Here is an 18,992-nt window from a genome sequence, read left to right as displayed (position 1 = left end):
ATGGCGGCGGCCGCCCCTCGGTATTCGGTCCCCAGCCGCCACTACTTTTCCCGATGTGCCGTCCCAGCCCTGCACCAGCACGTGTCAGACAACATCATCCGTGCCCTGACCAACGCCGTTTCTGACAAGGTCCACCTGACCACGGACACGTGGACGAGTGCTGCCGGGCAGGGCCACTATATATCGCTGACGGCACATTGGGTTAACTTGGTGGAGGCTGGGACCGAGACTGACCCTGGGGCTGCTCATATACTGCCGACGCCGAGGATTGCGGGGCCTACCTCGGTCCAGGTGTTTCAGGCCTACTATGCCTCCTCCTCCTCCCACCCCTCCTCCACCTCCTCCTCCGAACTACCATCCGTGGGCACGGCGCCATCAGTCGGTAGCTCTAGGCACAGCAGCAGTGCCGTCGCTAAGCGACAGCAGGCGGTGCTCAAACTGCTGAGCCTAGGCGACAAAAGGCACACCGCCCAAGAGCTATTACAGGGCATCACGGCGCAGACTGATCTGTGGCTGGCACCGCTGAACCTCAAGCCGGGAATGGTTGTGTGTGACAACGGCCGTAACCTGGTGGCGGCTCTGCAACTCGGCAGACTGACACATGTGCCATGCCTGGCCCATGTGTTAAATCTGATAGTGCAGCGTTTCCTCAAGACATACCCCAATCTGTCTGATTTGCTCACGAAGGTGCGCCGCATCTGTGCGCATTTCAGGAAGTCCAGCCCAGATGCTGCCACTCTCAGGGCAGCGCAGCGCCGCCTCCAACTGCCCGCTCACCGACTGTTGTGCGACGTGCCCACGAGGTGGAATTCAACACTGACCATGTTATCCAGAGTTTACCAGCAGCGCAGAGCGATTGTAGACTGCCAGATGTCAACTTCCACCAGAACTGGTAGTCAGGTCAGTCAGCTTCCTCAAGTCTACAATGAGGAGTGGACGTGGATGTCTGATATCTGTCAGGTGCTGAGTAACTTTGAGGAGTCAACACAGATGGTCAGTGGCGATGCCGCCATCATCAGCCTCACCATCCCGCTGCTTGGCCTGTTGAAAAACTCTCTGGTCAGCATGAAGTCGGAAGCTTTGCGCTCGTCACAAGAGACGGGGGAAGAATATTCCCTTGTTGATAGCCAAAGCACCCTGAGGTCTGTTTCTCAGCGCATATCGGAGGAGGTGGAGGTGGAGGAGGATGAGGAGGAAGAGGAGGAGAATGTTGGCGAGACACAAGAGGGGACCATTGTTGAGTCCTTCACTGTTCAGCGTGTATGGGCAGAAGAAGAGGAGTTGGAGGAGTTGGAGGAGGAGGAAATGGACAGTCAGGCCAGTGAGGGGAGTGAATTCTTACGCGTTGGTACTCTGGCGCATATGGCAGATTTCATGCTAGGCTGCCTATCCCGTGACCCTCGCGTTCAAAGAATTTATTCCAGCACCGATTACTGGGTGTTCACTCTCCTGGACCCACGGTACAAGCAAAATCTTGCCACTCTCATCCCTGCAGAGGAAAGGAGTGTGAGAATGCATGAATACCAGCAGGCCCTGGTGCACAAGCTGAAACAGTATTTCCCTTCTGACAGCGCTAGCGGCAGAGTGCGTAGTTCTGCGGGACAAGTAGCGAGGGAGAGTAGGCGAGCAGGCAGCTTGTCCAGCACTGGCAAGGGTACGCTTTACAAGGCTTTTGCCAGCTTTATGTCACCCCAGCAAGACACTGTCACCTGTCCCCAGTCTCGGCAGAGTAGGGCTGATCTTTACAGAAAGATGGTGAGGGAGTACGTAGCTGACCATACCATCGTCCTAAATGATCACACAGCTCCCTACAACTACTGGGTTTCAAAGCTGGACATGTGGCACGAACTGGCGCTGTACGCCTTGGAGGTTCTTGCCTGCCCTGCCGCTAGCGTCTTGTCCGAGCGGGTTTTCAGTGCAGCTGGTGGCATCATCACCGATAAGCGTACACGCCTGTCGACTGACAGCGCTGACAGGCTGACGCTTATTAAAATGAATAAAGGCTGGATTTCTCAGAATTTCCAATCTCCACCAGGTGAAGGAAGCTCAACCTGAATAATTGATCCACTCCTCCTCCTCCTCCTCATTTTCCTCCTTCTCCTCCTCTTTGTACAGTAAAGCAGAGGAAAATGGCTATTTTTTGACAGGGCCCACTGGCTCTTGCTATACTTCATGCATTTAATTTTTCTGGAGGGCCACCTACCCGGTCCTCTGTTTGAAACAATTTTTGTGAGTGCCACATACAGGCACTCAATCTATTCCATTTTTCTGGAGGGCCACCTACCCGGTCCTCTGGTTTGAACAATTTTTGGGACTGCCACATACAGGCACTCAATCTATTCCATTTTACTGGAGGGCCACCTACCTGCTCCTCTGGTTTGAAGAATTTTTGGGACTGCCACATACAGGCACTCAATCTATTCCATTTTACTGGAGGGCCACCTACCTGCTCCTCTGGTTTGAAGAATTTTTGGGACTGCCACATACAGGCACTCAATCTATTCCATTTTACTGGAGGGCCACCTACCTGCTCCTCTGGTTTGAACAATTTTTGGGACTGCCACATACAGGCACTCAATCTATTCCATTTTACTGGAGGGCCACCTACCTGCTCCTCTGGTTTGAAGAATTTTTGGGACTGCCACATACAGGCACTCAATCTATTCCATTTTACTGGAGGGCCACCTACCTGCTCCTCTGGTTTGAAAAATGTTTGGGACTGCCACATACAGGCACTATCCAAATTAAATTGTCTCCATAGCAGCCTCCACACGTTGTCTCCATTGCTACCTCCAAAAGTCGTCCATATAGCTGCCTCCATACATCGTCCCTTTATCAAACGAGGTGTGTCAGGCAGAAATTTGGGTTGTTTTCATGGATTCCACATCAAAGTTGTTAACTTTGTCGCCACCCTGCTGTGTTATCCACAAAATATACTTGCAAACTTTTACCATTTAGGGATATTATTTCAGCGCTTCTTGCGCATCTGTTTACATTCCCCTCACCCGCCATATCCTAAACTTATAAGAACGCTACTACACTTGATCTTATACAAAAGTGCTGTTTGGGGAGTAGCCTAGAGACAGGGGCTTGGATTTGCGAAAGCTCGCCTGGCAGCGGAGCGCCAGCTCCATGCGCATCATGCGCTTCTTGCGCATCTGTTTACATTCCCCTCACCCGGCATATCCTAAACTTATAAGAACGCTACTACACTTGATCTTATACAAAAGTGCTGTTTGGGGAGTAGCCTAGAGACAGGGGCTTGGATTGGCGAAAGCTCGTCTGGCAGCGGAGCGCCAGCTCCATGCCAAGATCCAACTAACATAGTTTTAACTGCAGCACCTTTAATCTACTACTAGTTCACTGCCTCCATACATGGTCCCCTTATCAAACGAGCTGTGTCAGGCAGAATTTTGGGTTGTTTTCATGGCTTCCATGTTAACTTTGTCGCCACCCTGCTGTGTAATCCACAAAATATACTGGCAAACTTTTATCATGTACCGATATTATTTGAGCACTTCTTGCTCACCTCCTTTGGTTCCTCTCTGCCACCCATTGGTTTGAAGCCTGAGTCCATTTAGGGTATGTCGCCATGACACTCTCTAGCCTGCTGCCGCTGCCTCTGCATGCCGTCCCCTATAGTGTCAGGGTCAATTATTGCATGTTTTAGATACTATCTAGCTTCATTCTGTCACTCTGTCATGGCCATGCTGTTGCCCATAATTTTGGCATAATGGTGCGTTTAAGCAGCCTCAGAGGCATCCATGCATGCTGCCCCTGCTGTTTCCTGTCCATTTCCGTGGTGTTTCCATCCTTTTCTGAGGTTCCCAGGTGTTTGGCCAAGCTTCCCTGTGCAGAGCCTTGGTCCCCTTGAAAAATGCTCGAGTCTCCCATTGACTTCAATGGGGTTCGTTATTCGAGACGAGCACTCGAGCATCGGGAAAAGTTCGTCTCGAATAACGAGTACCCGAGCATTTTAGTGTTCGCTCATCTCTAGTCACCTCCATACAAATCTGAAATTTATGGGTTTGGCTGATGTTGATTAAAGGTGTAAGCCCCAATAATTGATATAAGCTGGAATAACTTTCAGTAAAATGTTCCCTTGTGCAAGAAAAGTTCATAGATTTTTTTTCATGGAAGTGATTTTTTTGATAAAAAGCAGAAATAATACAATTGCAAATATTATTATTCTACTTAATAATTCTTTATTTATACAGCGCACACAGATTACGTCCCTGTCCCCATGGGGCTCACAATCTAAACAACCTAACAGTATGTTTTGGAGTGTTTGACAATAGTTTAATTAACCCTCTGCCTGTTGGACTACTAGCTAACGAAACAAGTTTACCAGATAAAACATATTATAAAGTTACTTGATTTATGTAACATATTGATCCCAAGAAAGGAAAAAAAACCCTACAAGACTGATGCCAATTGGTATCATTTGAGATTCAGGTTGTATGTTGTTCATCGCTTCAGCTTCATTTCTGCATCTCCACAGCTTCACCTGTGTAACCGCATCTACAACTGCCCTACAGCTTCCAGTTATTTCCAGGAATATTTTATCATACTTATTTATACTGCAATACTACTGGTGCCAGGATTATCAAACATAGGCTTAGCTTAGCCACCACATAAGATAATAATACTATCAGTACACGTATATTACATCTCTTTCTTGAATACAACATATACCTTCTCCTAAGGTGGACTTCTTCTTACTTATGCCTGGTTTATTCTAGTCTATCTTGGCTCTATCACCTAGGAAAAAGTCATTATAATGTTGGTTAAATCTACTAAAACCAGCTGATAATGTGCATGATCTAGTGTCACACTGGGCCAGCACAATACCAGAAAAGCCTCTAATGGGCCCACGCCCTAACCCAATACTGGATCCCAGGAATACAGCAGAAGACAGCCCAGTTTGAATGCTAGAAGGGTCTACTTTCAATCGGATGAGAATTGTGGGCTCATAGAACAACTTTATCTTGTGTGCCCAAGAAGTCCCAGCCTGACACTGCCGATATCTAATCTCTATAGGTTAGTGCAGTGATGGAGAACTTTTTAGTGCCGAAACTACAAGCAAAAACCACATATTTGTCACAAAGTGCCAAATGGCAATTTAAAGTAATTAAAGTAACTTACAGATTTCAAACATATTGGTGTCCTGAGGACACCAACACGGTAGAAAGAAGGAGAAATTCATATTATTATTGTAGTATCCCTCTAAGGTTCCCTTAACAGGCCGAATCACAGGCCTGGAAAAGGGTCTTCAATGATAATCCAGCTCTGTCCTCACCTCCTCTCTCCTCCTGTACTTTAAGTCACTTAAAAATAATGCTGAATGTGGTGAACTTTGTGCTGGGTGATGGCCTGGGTGCCCACAGAGAGGGCTCCGAGTGCCACCTCTGGCACCCGTGCCATAGGTTCGCCACCACTGGGTTAGGGTAAGTGTTTTGAACCATCTGTAAGGGTTAGGTAGGTTGTTTTTTTTTTTTTCAGTTTTCTTGTAACCTATGTATGTAACCTAATGTTGAGACATACACAAGCTAGCGGATAAGTCACTGTAACATTTCAGTCTATTAGAGTAGATTAAGCCACTTCTCTATAGATAAAACGCTACTTGGTCTATCTAACCGCTTCGCTTCTGCTGCGCCTTTCACACGTACAAATAATTCTGCTGCTGTCGCTTCTGACTGGTCGGCAGATAAGTCAAAAATTGCTCACAAATGCAACCTGCCTGCCCTCCGCTGCTGCCTTCCCCAGAGGCCCCGTGCGCCTCTATAACTCTGAATTAGGGAGACAGTTCTCGCTACTTGATACATGAGGCTCCAGGGACAGAAAAATGAAGGTTATGCACTCAGTGCGATATCAAATAGAGTCGAGAGTTAACGGCGGTCATTTAGCTGCAGAAAGGAGTGAGGCAATGATTAACCCCTGCAGTGACCTGTATATGCCATACTTTGTATGATACAAAGATATACTCCTTTGGATATACAGTATTACTGTACATGACATGATGCTGGGGCTTACAGATTTTTTTCTGAAACCATAGAATACAGTGATACCGAAAGACCATCTCCAGAAGAAGACCATCAGCTTATCCAGACGGATCTTCTACCATCTTGTATATATACTAACCACCTTATTTTTAGAAGACCAACCTCCTAGAAGATCTATTTCCACTTGATTTTCCAAGACATAGATATTGATGATCAATGCTTTATTTGATGGTGTGATGCCTAGCGACGCCCCGATCAGTTGTTTAAGAGAGACTACAGATTTTGCTGTCTCTTCATTGCTTGCAGTACATTTGGGACCACATTTGATATCTCGTTGTCCAAAGAGTCCACGTAGCGGCCAATGCTGGTCATGTGACTAACCAACACTACCGGCCAAGAGCAGGTGCTGAAGACTGGAAGTACCAGCGCTACATGGAAAGCAAGAGGTAAAGCTATATTCCTAGAAAGCATAGATTCTCCTACGAACAGTTGGTCATGGCGGCACTAGATATTGGATCCCCTCTAATCTAATTTTGAAAATCATAAATTTTTTTAACCCTGAAAAAAACACCTTTCAACCAATTTTAGGTGGAAGCTAAGGAGGTTTTGTTGTCTATGTATGACACAAACATAGAGGAGAGGAGGTGATGGTCAGGAGACCTCCACCCACAACAGACAGTAAACCAGTCCCAACGAAATTGGCAGTTTTGAACAATTTTAATCTATGTACAGCCAATTGTAATCTGTAACCTTTGACCATCAATTATAGAACTTAGTTTGAAGAAAATTTAGTCAATTTTATTATCTCAAAATGAACACAATGGGGCTTATCTACTAAGGGTCCCGCGGACCGTACTTTAGTGGGATATTCCGACGTTTTCGGATTTGCGCCGCTGGGACAGGCATTGAGAAGGGGATTTTGGCGCACACAATCGGATTTTGGCGCAGCGGGGCCGGCTTTCGTGCGACACAAATCGGGGGGCATGCCTTCTCACGATCGACTGATTTGGACAATCTACGGGATTTAACTTTAAAATTGTGTCACAAGACAATGCACTTACATACACCGGGAGGAAGAAGGTGAACTCCGGCGGACCTGAGCGGAGAAGCGACACATTCAAGAAATCAGGCGCACAATCTTATTGAATCGCGGCACAGTGCATTGTCGTTGGACAATGCACTTTCGGGAACTCCTCCGGACAGGGTAAGTAAATGTGCCCAGTGGGTCATATTACTATATTTCCTTCTATCAAACAAACAATCATGCTCCATGTAATAGATAAGACCCAGTCCCATACATCTAACTAAACATAGTACTAAATCTCCATAGTTGACATGAATATCATCCATTAGTAAGGAGCTATTAGGTATGAGAGTGGATGCATCTTCACCTTTTTGTCCACTCTTCCACCCCATGCTGGGCCTGCATCCTGCGGAGAGTTAAACTTTAACTGATCCCTACTACTCTCACAGTAGACTGAGAATCCTGCAGTCACTTCACTACCCCCCCCATCCCCTCGCCAGCCTAATACCATTCTTCTCTTGATCAATAAGAGGTGTCCTCAAAAAATCCCACAATCAGTTTTCTTATGTCCTCCACCTCCTAGTTAAGATAGATTAGACAGTGTAATAAGACAGATTACACTTTAGCTAGTACTCGGCCCTCTGTTTTACAATGAGTTAACATACTGCTAACAGACACAAGATTCTGCTTCACGTCCTTCCAATTACCTCGGAAATTTGAAAAATAGTGTCTGGAAAAAGGAGCTTTCAGGTTCATATTCTGCAAATTTGTACATATCAATGGTTTAGACGGAGAACCTTCAGAACAATAACCAGTAATACACAAAAATAAAGATAATAAATTAAGAATTTGTTATTCTTAAAAAAAGTTTTATTTCACATTTGGAAGATGGAGACAACCCCAGCCGCTAGACAACAACAAATACTAGAAATCTGTAGAATAACTGAGCTCAGGAGCACAGCACAGCAGAGACAGCAGAGAGCAAAAGATGCCTTCTTATAGCAAAGTAACATTGATGGTTAAGTTATAATGTAGAATTGTGCTCTACATTGTTCTCTGTTCCTTCCCTTGTCCGGTCTGGAACAAAGAATATAGAATATATACAAAGAAAACAGAATATAGTAAAAAAAACTATAGCAAATATGGATGAGAATCATTATAATTACACTAATCTGTATCATGTATGTGGTAGGGGATGCCACAGCATGTACCTTCTGCTCCCCACATGATATGTTCATTGTTGAAGCCTAGGACATAGCGCTGTGTCTGTGGCCATCATGCAATGTGGATGCTAATCAGCGATATTTGGGCATTATAGATCCGGAATGGTTAATCATTTTCAGGGGTCTATGGCCCTTTTAAATTCTTCTCCTCAATTTGCCAGCGGGCTCATTCTGAAGGATTTCGTCTTAGCCGGGCACAATTAAAAACAAAAGCAATCAAAAAATAAAGCATAAAATACATGAATCGAAGAACATTAGGGTGAATTAATGGGCTACACGAATAAAGCCGCTCAATGAGGATCTCCTCCTCTGTTTTATTTCACAGCTCCCAAGGGAGGAGAGAGGAGCCGAAAGCAGGAGAGAAAGGGAGAGACGGGAGAGAGACGAGGCTTGGCACAACTTAGGGCAAACAATGGCATAAGCTCTAGGACCGTGTGCAGACTATTGCATATATGTGACATTTCTATGCAGTGCAGTTTTTTTTATGTAGATCAGATTTTAATAAACCATCTTATTTATCTCACCGAGATAGGGCTATAGTGGTAGCGGTGCAGTAGAAGCAGTAGTACCTGTGCATCGGTGTCTGTGAGACACAAGTATAGAACTTCTGATAATCTGACAGCTCACAGACAGACTGTAAAGGCATGGACACATATGTATGTATTTGTTACGTTTACTTAAAGGAAATGTACAGTGACTGTGTAATCTTCTAATATTTGTTATCCATGGCCTCCTTCCTTCTAAACTCAACTTTTAAAATTATGCTAATGAACCAGAAGGGCTCTGGGGGGCCTTATCAAAGCCCCCCCCATGCTGTAGCTTCACACTCTGTTACACTCTGCATGAACACTCCGCCCTCCCACCTTGTGAGATTACATCAGGCGGGGCTAACGGGAAGTACTGAGGCAGCAGGTGAGACAGTGTAACAGCTTGTGAAGCTGCATCATGGAGGGGCTCTGGTAATACCTACTGGAGCCCTTTAGGCTAATTATCATAATATAAAAAGTTGTTTTTAGAAAGAAGGAGGCAATGGATAACAAATATAAGAAGATTATCACAGTCACGGTGCCTTAATCTGTGAGTAATGTCCCTGGTTTATCATGATGGATTTTGAATGTAGATTCATTTTAAACTATTGTAACGCTTACACATATCCGGAAATCAAATTGATATGTTCAATTCAGAGCAAAAAAGTTTGTTGAAAAGCTAGTGATTATTTAGGGGAACACTACCAGCAAAACTGATACGCTATGTAATGTCTATTTTTGGGGGGACCATTATTTGTATGACAATGGGAAAAATCCAAAGTCTCGCCCCTATCTGCATCAGAACACCCACTTTTGAGTTTGTATGAATGCTTTCCCTTTCTGGGCTAGGACAAACCAATAAAAAATGAAAGATCATCTGCACTTGGCTGCTATGGATGATACACATATCGTCGCATCATCTTAACTTGTCCCATGTCTAGAAGTTATCCCCTATTGAGTGACTATATGACTGCCTTAGATAGCTGAGTAGTGTAGATTTGTACCGTGTTAGCCATAGAGAGCAGAAGAAGAGTGAAGAAATCAGACGATACCTTTTTGAAGCCAACTGAGTATATTTGATGGTGAGGTTTCGAAAATAGTAGTTCTCTTCGTCAGACATAATGTTATGCAAAAAAACAGAAAATTCATAGCATTTAATACACACCCAGGAGTGATCATCAGAGGATATTAAAAAAACTTATCGGAATGATATATACAGAGACATCTTAGATAGATGAGTACAGCGTTCAGTTATCTCCGGCACTACCAATAGAATAGGTAGGCAGGGCACATGCTTGGTCTCCTGTTCCACCCATTAGTGAGAATGGGACCCCATTCTCCAGAACGTAGGATTCTGTTCTTGTGATCACTGGGGGTCCCAGCAGTCGGATACACACTGATCATCTTGTTATCCCCTATAGATACACACCGATCACCTTGTTATGCCCTATAGATATTGTATTGTATGCCCTATTGTATTACCACTGGTGTATGAATAAATACTGATCACCACGGAGTGCTGCTCTCCCGCTGTCTTCTTTGGAACAATATGAAATAATTTAATAAATAATTTACTAAACAACGATGTTGCTGCTTGAACCAGCCATCAGCCGCCATCTTATTTACAGGGTCCTAGGTGAAGAAGACTGCAGAGAAGCCTGGAGCTTGGTATATATCTGCTGTTTGCCAGATAACAGATGGGAGCTAGGACATAGGATGAATTAGTAAAGGGAGAGTTGACATTTCATGCAGTTAATGAGTGTTATAGGCTTGCCTAAAGAGATGGGTTTTAAGAGCACGTTTGAAGCTTTGGAGGGTGGGTATTAGTCTCAGAGTCTGAGGAAGGGCATTCCAGAGAATTGGTGCAACTCGGGAGAAGTCCTGGAGACGTGCATGGGAGGTTCGAATTAAGGTAGAGATTAATCTAATGTCACTGGCAGACCGATGAGCACGGGAAGGGTGATAGACTGAGATGAGAGAAGAGAGATAGGGAGGTGCAGCATTATTCAGAGCTTTGTGGATGAGGGTTATTATTTTAAAGTGAATACGGAAGGAGACAGGTAGCCAGTGCAGTGATTGCACAAACTGCAGGCATCTGTGTAGCGTTTGGCCTGAAAGACGAGCCTGGCTGCTGCATTAAGAATAGACTGAAGAGGAGAGAGTTTAGAGAGTGGAAGACCAATTAGTAGGGAGTTACAGTAGTCTAGTCGAGAGTGAATAAGTGCAACAATTAGCATTTTAGAAGTTTCAAATGTCAGAAACGGACGGATTCTGGAGATGTTTCTGAGATGCATCCGGCAAGAGCGAGCAAGAGATTGAATATATGGTAAAAAGGAGAGGTCAGAGTCCAGCACAACCCCAAGACAGCGGGCCTGCTGCCTCGGTGCTATAGTGATCCCACAGACCGAGATGGAGAGATCAGGGGTGGTTAGGTTAGTAGATGGTGGAAAGACAAGAAGTTCAGTCTTAGAAAGATCAAGTTTCAAGAAGAGAGAGGACATGGTGTTAGAGACAGCAGAGAGACAGTCACTAGTGTTCTGGATTAAGGCAGGGGTGATGTTACGTGCTGAGGTATACAGCTGGGTGCCATCAGCATAAAGATGATACTGGAAACCAAATCTGCTGATGGTTTGTCCAATGGGGGCAGTATAGAGAGAGAAGAGAAGAGGATAGATACACACCGATCACCTTGTTATCCCCTATAGATACACACCGATCACCTTGTTATCCCCTATAGATACACACCGATCACCTTGTTATCCCCTATAGATACACACCGATCACCTTGTTATCCCCTATAGATATGCACAGATCACCTTGTCATCCCCTATCCTGTCTATAGGAGATAACTTCTAAACCTTGGACAACCTTTTTAAGACCCCAAATTTTCATTGTGAAACATCCCATTTTCGTTAAGCCACGCACCCTTGTCACACAAGGCAAAAAAGGTGCCAAGGGTTATGTAAAGCTGGTACGTCAGTTTTTTATGCAAATTAAGCCGTAATTCTGGTGCATGAAGCTAATCACATCTCTCCTAGTTTTGTAACATACATTTCTAACAATTCCATTCCATTCTGGCGGGCGGAGGATCCTCTCTGCGCTTGCTTAGGTTTCGTATGGGTGCTGCACTTCCCACTCTTACATGCTGACAAGTCAATTGGCTCCCTATTGCCCTGAGTGTTATATTAGATTGTGATCCCCGCAGGGGCCTGACATGTCACGCCATATGTCCAGCAGTGTGGAATATGTATAAGTAGACGTGGCTGCCCTGCGATGTACATGAGCACACTGCTTCCATGTGCGATGGGTGAGTGTGAGTGACCCTGTGTCTACTCTGTAATCATAGTGTAACATTATTGCTGAGTGTGGGGGTCACAGTATTCTCTGAAGCCGTTTTTGCCCCCCGGCTACTACAGCAAAGGTCACAAGCTCTGATTCTAAAGGTCACTGCCAAACCAATACACCAGATATTTGAGCTACTGGAGCATATATATAACTTCCAGGGCCCTCAGGGAGTCTGTAAACTGTGTAAAGACGGGTCAATTAAAATTTATATAGGTAGTTAAAAAAATATACAAAAATCACACATTGTTTTACAAGTTTTACTTTTAAGTGTTTTTTTTTCTTATTTAAAATAAGAAATTCCTAAAAAGAAACACACACCCACACAGAAGGAGAGATTTGTCAGCAGTGTCTGAGAGCAGATGGGCAACCAGAACAGTTATATCTCAGACACTTCTGATAAATCTCCAATGTATCGGAAAATTATATTCTGTCTAAAGTTATTATTTATTTTTACCCTAATGTACCCGGCCAGTGTTTTGGGAGTAGGTCCAGTGTAGTAACTAACCAAATATATGGGTATATATGGGTATATATATGTAGTAACTAACCGAATATGGGTGATATTACCTGTATGTGACTTATCCCTATAGGCTAGTGGTGGCTAACCTATGGCACGGGTGCTAGAGGTGGTAATCAGAGCCCTCTCTGTGGGCACCTAGGCCATCACACCAGCACAAAGTTCACAGAGAATCCACATTTTTCCTCCTTGTTTCTAGTGTATTGTTGTCTACAGGATGCCAATACGATTGAAAACTGTGACATAACAGGGAGCAATAAATTACTGCTTAATTCTTAACACTTTAGGAAAGTGGGTTTTGGTTGTATTTTGGGCACAAATAGGTTATCCATCACTTCTATACACCATTCATTTCTGCTGCCAAACACTACAACTCAATGCAGTTGAATTCATTACAATGTTGTTTTAATTTTGTGTTATTAAGTTATTTATTAAGTTTTTATTAAGCTTTATTTGATTTTGCTTTTAGGAGACCATTTCCATTTGTCTAAACCTAATGTCTAGGATTGATATCGGCAAGGAAATATCACATGACACTTACTGAGCACATTGGGCCCCATTACCAAAAGTCCAAGTCTATGGACTTATATCTGTATCTCTAGTTATCTTCTATATAACATACATCAATATTAGAATCAAATATGAATCAAACCCGGAAGCCAAGTTATGAGGAAGGTCCAGCCAAAATGCAGAACTAGTTTCAGGATCTTCAGCTTTTTTGGGTGGTGGGTAGCGATGATGTTTTGGTTTCCCATAACAGGAGCTAAACTTTGCATCCAAGGCCGGCTTCATGGTGGCATATCCACGATATCTCCCATGTTCCAGACTCATATCATCATAGTTTTACCATCCATAATTCAAAAAATTGGACATATAAGAGTTTATAGGGTATCTCTCACATGTTTCTAGGAGGAATAACAGAGGAACGTAGGGAAAGTTATTCCAGATATTACAATAATTTTCTTATGGAGATGTGAGGAGAGGTGAGAGTTCCTCTTCATACTTTAATGATGTGAAACGTGAAGACAACAAACTGTATTACCGTAATCTATAGAAGATAATTGATCTATATTTGTACTTTCCGCAGAGCGTGAATCCCCCTCCCCCCGCAGCAGATGACTGTGTGGTTTAATAGGAATATTTCTGCACACTATGCAGGGTTCTCTGCTTAGCTGATATGTAAATAAAGTGCCGGGCCAGATTGGAAGTCGTCCACTGGGTGCGTTATTAAAGATTGCAGCGAGCATACATCACCCGTTCAGTGGCTGTGATGCAGGACCCATGCTGGGTATTTGGCAATCCAGCCTTGCTCAGCCTCATTGAGAACAGCGGTGGGCCGTCAGAAGCTCTACTTCTGCATGAAATATTTGTGTGCTGGTGGGGAAAGTCTGTTTTTTCGCTGCGCTAACATGAGTTGTGTATGTTACGCGGTTCTGCTCAATAGCTCAGTGTCACATGGCCAAGTTTTATTTCTGACCCGTCACCGTGACCCATTTATTCAGTAGGGCGTAATCTCATCGGTATCTACCTGGTCTAATACGGTATCTACATTAAAGCATAAATCAAGATATTAGATCATTTAATATTGCCAAACCACCTGGGGTGCAATAGTAGAGTAGTTTTTTTTTAGATAAAATTAAAAAAGAAATGTTTTGTAACGTTTTATTGCTTTATTTTAAAATCCCGGTTGCCCCCTCAATTGAAAGAAGAAGTGTTGTAGTCATAGATATATATATATGGGTGGTCATGTGGGTGTTTGTTTCGCCTTCCCAATCTTTACTAAAGGATTTCCCAGTTTCTGTTAAAGTAAATGTACTTACCTTGCCCTGACTCCTGGTTTCTAAAAACAGGCCCCCGGGCTCTATATTATAGATGACACATGGTAGTCATGTGCCAGCATAGCCATAAGTGTCTACACACATGGTATCACGCCGAACCACTTATGACCACTGAGGTCCATCTGTCAGCAGAAACAGTGGCCCAGGGTAAGCGAGTTGTAGGAAGGTGAGTACACTTACCTTGGGTAAGGGAGTCGCAATAAGGTAGGTACACCTTGTGTTTTACCCACACACTGCTCCATCCCTGAGTTTTCTGAGCCCAGAGAAACTGGAAAATCCTATTAAAAGGATGTTAACATGGGGATCAGATATTGATGAAGTTGATGTTGACGTTTGTGCCTACATTTATATGAAATGAAATCTCCCATCAAAATCCATCAGGATAAATATCCATAGCCTCTTTCCTTCTAAACTCAACTTTTACAATTATACTAATGAGCCTGAAGGGCTCTGAGGCCCCTCCGTGTTGTAGCTTCATATACGCTCTCTCACCCTCACCCAATGCTCCCTCAGCACTCCTCCTCCCTCTGCCTGATGAAATTTCACACAGTAGGAGGGGGTAAGTGCTACTGCACAGTGTAACAACCTTACTGTCTCATTTGCATAATTTTAAAAGTGGATTTTAGAAGAAAAGAGGCCATGGATAACAAATATAAGATTACCACAGTCACGGTACCTGGATCTATGACTAATGTACCTTGTTTATCATGTGTAATTTAATGGTAGATTTCCTTTAAGGTAGGTTGGATGACTAGTTGATCAATGAAAGCTCTGCAGATGTATTATATAGGATTTGGTGCCATATTACGTAGCTTTGCAGATAGCGGAGTATATACCGCCACATGGCTGGCTATAATGGCTCCATCACACGTGTCATTTATAATACTGGCGTCTGTATGGCGGAGGGGCCCAGGTGCGTCTACTTACACTGCACCCCCTAGAGCTACACCTCAGGTGGCTAGTACATGGAGCGTGTCCAGTATATATCTCATTACCTATTGATCCTGTATGTGAATGAAACCTAAAAATATAAATGCTCATTACATATTGTCCATATTTATGAAATCCCTTTAATTCTGCAAATCTTTTAAAAGACATCAAGAACAATAAGCTTCTCATGACCCTATGACCTCAACACTGTGTCCATACAATGAATATATGACTTCAATGATGTATATTTCAGAACTATTTACATTTTTATTTATTCCTAGATGAAGAAATGAAAATTAATGGTGAATTTTATCAGTAGTCAAGAGGAGATCCACAAATACACGGAGGTGATGGTCAGTTCTGCGGTGAACAATGGGACAGGTGTTTCTCCATGTAACATTGCTGAGCCAGAATGGTCTGTGGTGAGGAGTCAGTGGCGTGATCGATGAGGTGGGGACTCGCCTGGTCTCTGGTGTGTTGGCATTGCTTCTTGTCTCTTATAGTTCATTATACATCGGACATGTGCCTCCTCTCTACCTCCAGCATCTGGGAAAGAGAAAACGCTGAGTTCCTGTATAAATATATCTCCTGCCTAATGCAATGACTGCTGTATAACTGGTATTATTCTGCACAGTTTTTACTTAACTTTTATCTCTAATTATTAGTGGTATATACAGTATGTAGACATATGGGACTTACCTTTAAGAGGGCGATACACTGGGCTTTACAACCCGCAGAAATCAGATGCAATTATCTTATTATGTAATATTATATTTAGTAATTCCTTGTGTTTGTGTGATGGGAGATGAAACAATTTACTGGAAAACTATAACTGACCTTTCATTGTGTAATTATGACAAGCATTTATGGATGTAATGAGTCTCTTAAAACTTTTTTTCATTTTTTAGTGGATTTAGAAGGTGACTCTTTTTGACTTTGACCTTCCCTTGAATTTGTGCTGCCTGCTCGGACCTCAGCTTGATTTTGACCCTTCTTTGTTTGAGCCTCTGTTGCTTCACAAACTTCCTTGCTCCCTGGAAGGGTTTAAAGGGTGAAAACCGACATGGTCGCTTGGATAACAGCCTTAAAAGTTGCCCAAAGACAAACAGTGGGTGCATATCCAAGTAGCCAGAGTCATGTATTTTAATGCATAGATAACAAGTTGTTGTGTTAGGGGTATAAGTTGAAAGCTATCAGGTAAAGACAGAGCATAAATTGTGTTATTGTTGGTTTTTATTAATCATGGAAATACATTTTTGTAAAATGAAATCCACCATAATGCTACTGCTCAAAGCATTTGGTTACATCTACCGATAGATTCAGGCAGGTCTAGTAGAGGAACCATCCATCTTGGAAAACATAGATCATAATAATAATAATGATAATACTTTATCTATATAGCGCACACAGATTACCAGATTGCAGAGCTTGCCAAATTGGTCATTACATAATTACTCATGGGCACTGCAGGGGGCTTCACAGTGTTGGCTAAGAAAGAAGCTTACAATTTATTAAGCCTATGTTGTAAAAAATGAAGTGAGGGTCCCACATCCAGGATCTACATCAAGAAGCCACAGAAGAAAGTGGATACAAGAGTGCAGATTCTTCTAAAATGCACTTTTATTATCGACTTGATAAAGTGGTTAATAGGATGGACTGATGACTTTTTCTTACCTTATTTACTATTATACAAAGTCAAGGAGGCTGGCGAGCTCTGGCATAAAGTCATGCTCCCCCGCCTCCTCTCATCCCCTCACAACGTCATTCTCTTCTGGTGCAGAGTTTTCATGTATGACCAGTGCTCCTGTGAGCTCGGCACTGGTTCTGTATGTCACTGGTTGGCTACACAGGTGCCCAGCGCCAAGACGCATAGTGGGAGCGCTCATCAGCTTGCCGGCCTTGCTCATCCATGATGTGCACATGTGAAGCCAGCTGGGGAAATTCTGCACACACAGATCACGCAGCGCTGCACAGAGTTTACCAAATCATTCCCTGTCATCAATGGGGTGCACAATCTAACCAAAACTTGGCACCTGTATTACGTCATGTAGGGTGCCGGGTTAGGAGTGTGAGGAGACGTTCATTTTATGCCCGAGCTGCCCAGTCTCCCTGACTTTATCAAGGGGGTTAACAAAAGTGCGTTTTAGAAGAATAGTGCCATCAAATAACTACATAAAGCCACTAATGAAGAATAAACACTGAGAAATTTAAAGGAATTTATTAGCTTGAATATTTTTAATAAACAGGACCCTGAAGCTGGCTTTGAGCACAATCATAAGCACATATATAGTTTGTCTATACCTTTGCACAGAGTGCACTGGAGATACGACAAAGCTTCCTTTGTGGCTCTGCTGAAAAACTTACTCAGCTACACCCCATAGAATTGATTGAAAGTGTCTTCTCCTTTTCCTGCTTTGTAATGCTCCTGGAGGTGTAAGTTTGGTTCAGTTTCTTTTCTATTCGATATTGGAATCCCCCTTTATAGTCTTGGACCACACATTGGAATGAGTTATGCAAGAGTCCATAGACCCTTAGCTGTGAACCATATGTCTTTGAACTAATCAGCTAATACCAACCCACACATAATCTCCGTTCCTCACAGGACCTTCACACTAACATCCGTCTCCGGGACTTCTCCCGTGCTTCCCCCACCCTCTGGAACTCTCTACCAAAATTTGTCAGACTGTCCCCCACCTTCCAATCCTTGAAATGTAACCTGAAAACCCATCTGTTCAAGATCACCTACAGTACAAAAGAACTGCAGTGCTCCCTCACCTCGTGTCTCCATCTACCCTCCCATATGGATTGTGAGTCCTTCCACTTGTCTCCTGGTCTCTGTAACTTTGTACTTGCATTTGTTCTTGTCTTAATGTAATTTATGTGAACCCCTTATGGAATTAATGGTGCTCTATAAAAATAATAAAATATTAACAACCGTACTTTTATTGGGCCAAAATCTATTTCACCTTACTACTTCATCCAAACATCACTGCAATTTTAATGGGGAGAGGAGGTTACACCTTGCAGAGGTCTATTGGGGAACAAATACATGGGGGGTTTGTAGGGGGAAAGGGTTGGCTGTTGACAGGTTCCCTTTAAGAATTCTGAATGCTCAACCAATATTTAGTCAATACAATGCAAATATCAACATGGTTACTGGCTGAAAAAGTTTTAGGAGACCTTTAATAGTCACCTTCCATCCTTAAATATGTGTTATATACAGTATGTCAGGTCTAGATCTACTTTGCCTTGCTCCTGTCCTCCCGCCATCACCCGCACTTCTGGAGGCTTTACACCATGATTAATGTTGTCTCTATATGGCCTTTGGTAGAAACCTTCTCTTTTTCCCTTCTCGCCTCTTACTTGGAACCTGCAAATTAATTTAATATTCCCGTATACTCTGAGTCGCGAGCAATGAAACAAGGTTTGCAGGCAGATGAAGCGTGAACCATTTGTGGCATGTATTTAATCTCCGGACAATAGATAGAGATGTTAGTGAACGGTACACTAACTTCTATTTACGCTGCCTATTAAACGCAGCCAGTCTGAAGTCAGATGGGGAGTGTTACAGAGGCCTAGGGGGAAC

The 18,992-nt window shown here is 43.3% G+C and overlaps 1 long non-coding RNA gene across 1 annotated transcript in view; it reads left to right on the top strand.

Moving 5' to 3' along the window:
- Positions 1 to 16,996, top strand: part of LOC140064865 (uncharacterized) — an 88,413-nt gene extending 71,417 nt beyond the window's left edge. The window contains exon 3 of the long non-coding RNA XR_011847821.1: positions 15,688 to 16,996. This is a non-coding gene — a long non-coding RNA (uncharacterized lncRNA). The remainder of the gene's footprint in view (positions 1 to 15,687) is intronic.
- Positions 16,997 to 18,992: the final 1,996 nt, after the last annotated feature.

The sequence above is a fragment of the Engystomops pustulosus genome, chromosome 6 (genome assembly GCF_040894005.1).
Source record: "Engystomops pustulosus chromosome 6, aEngPut4.maternal, whole genome shotgun sequence".
Classification (NCBI taxonomy): Eukaryota; Metazoa; Chordata; class Amphibia; order Anura; family Leptodactylidae; genus Engystomops; species Engystomops pustulosus.
This window is presented reverse-complemented; position numbering and strand designations above follow the sequence as displayed.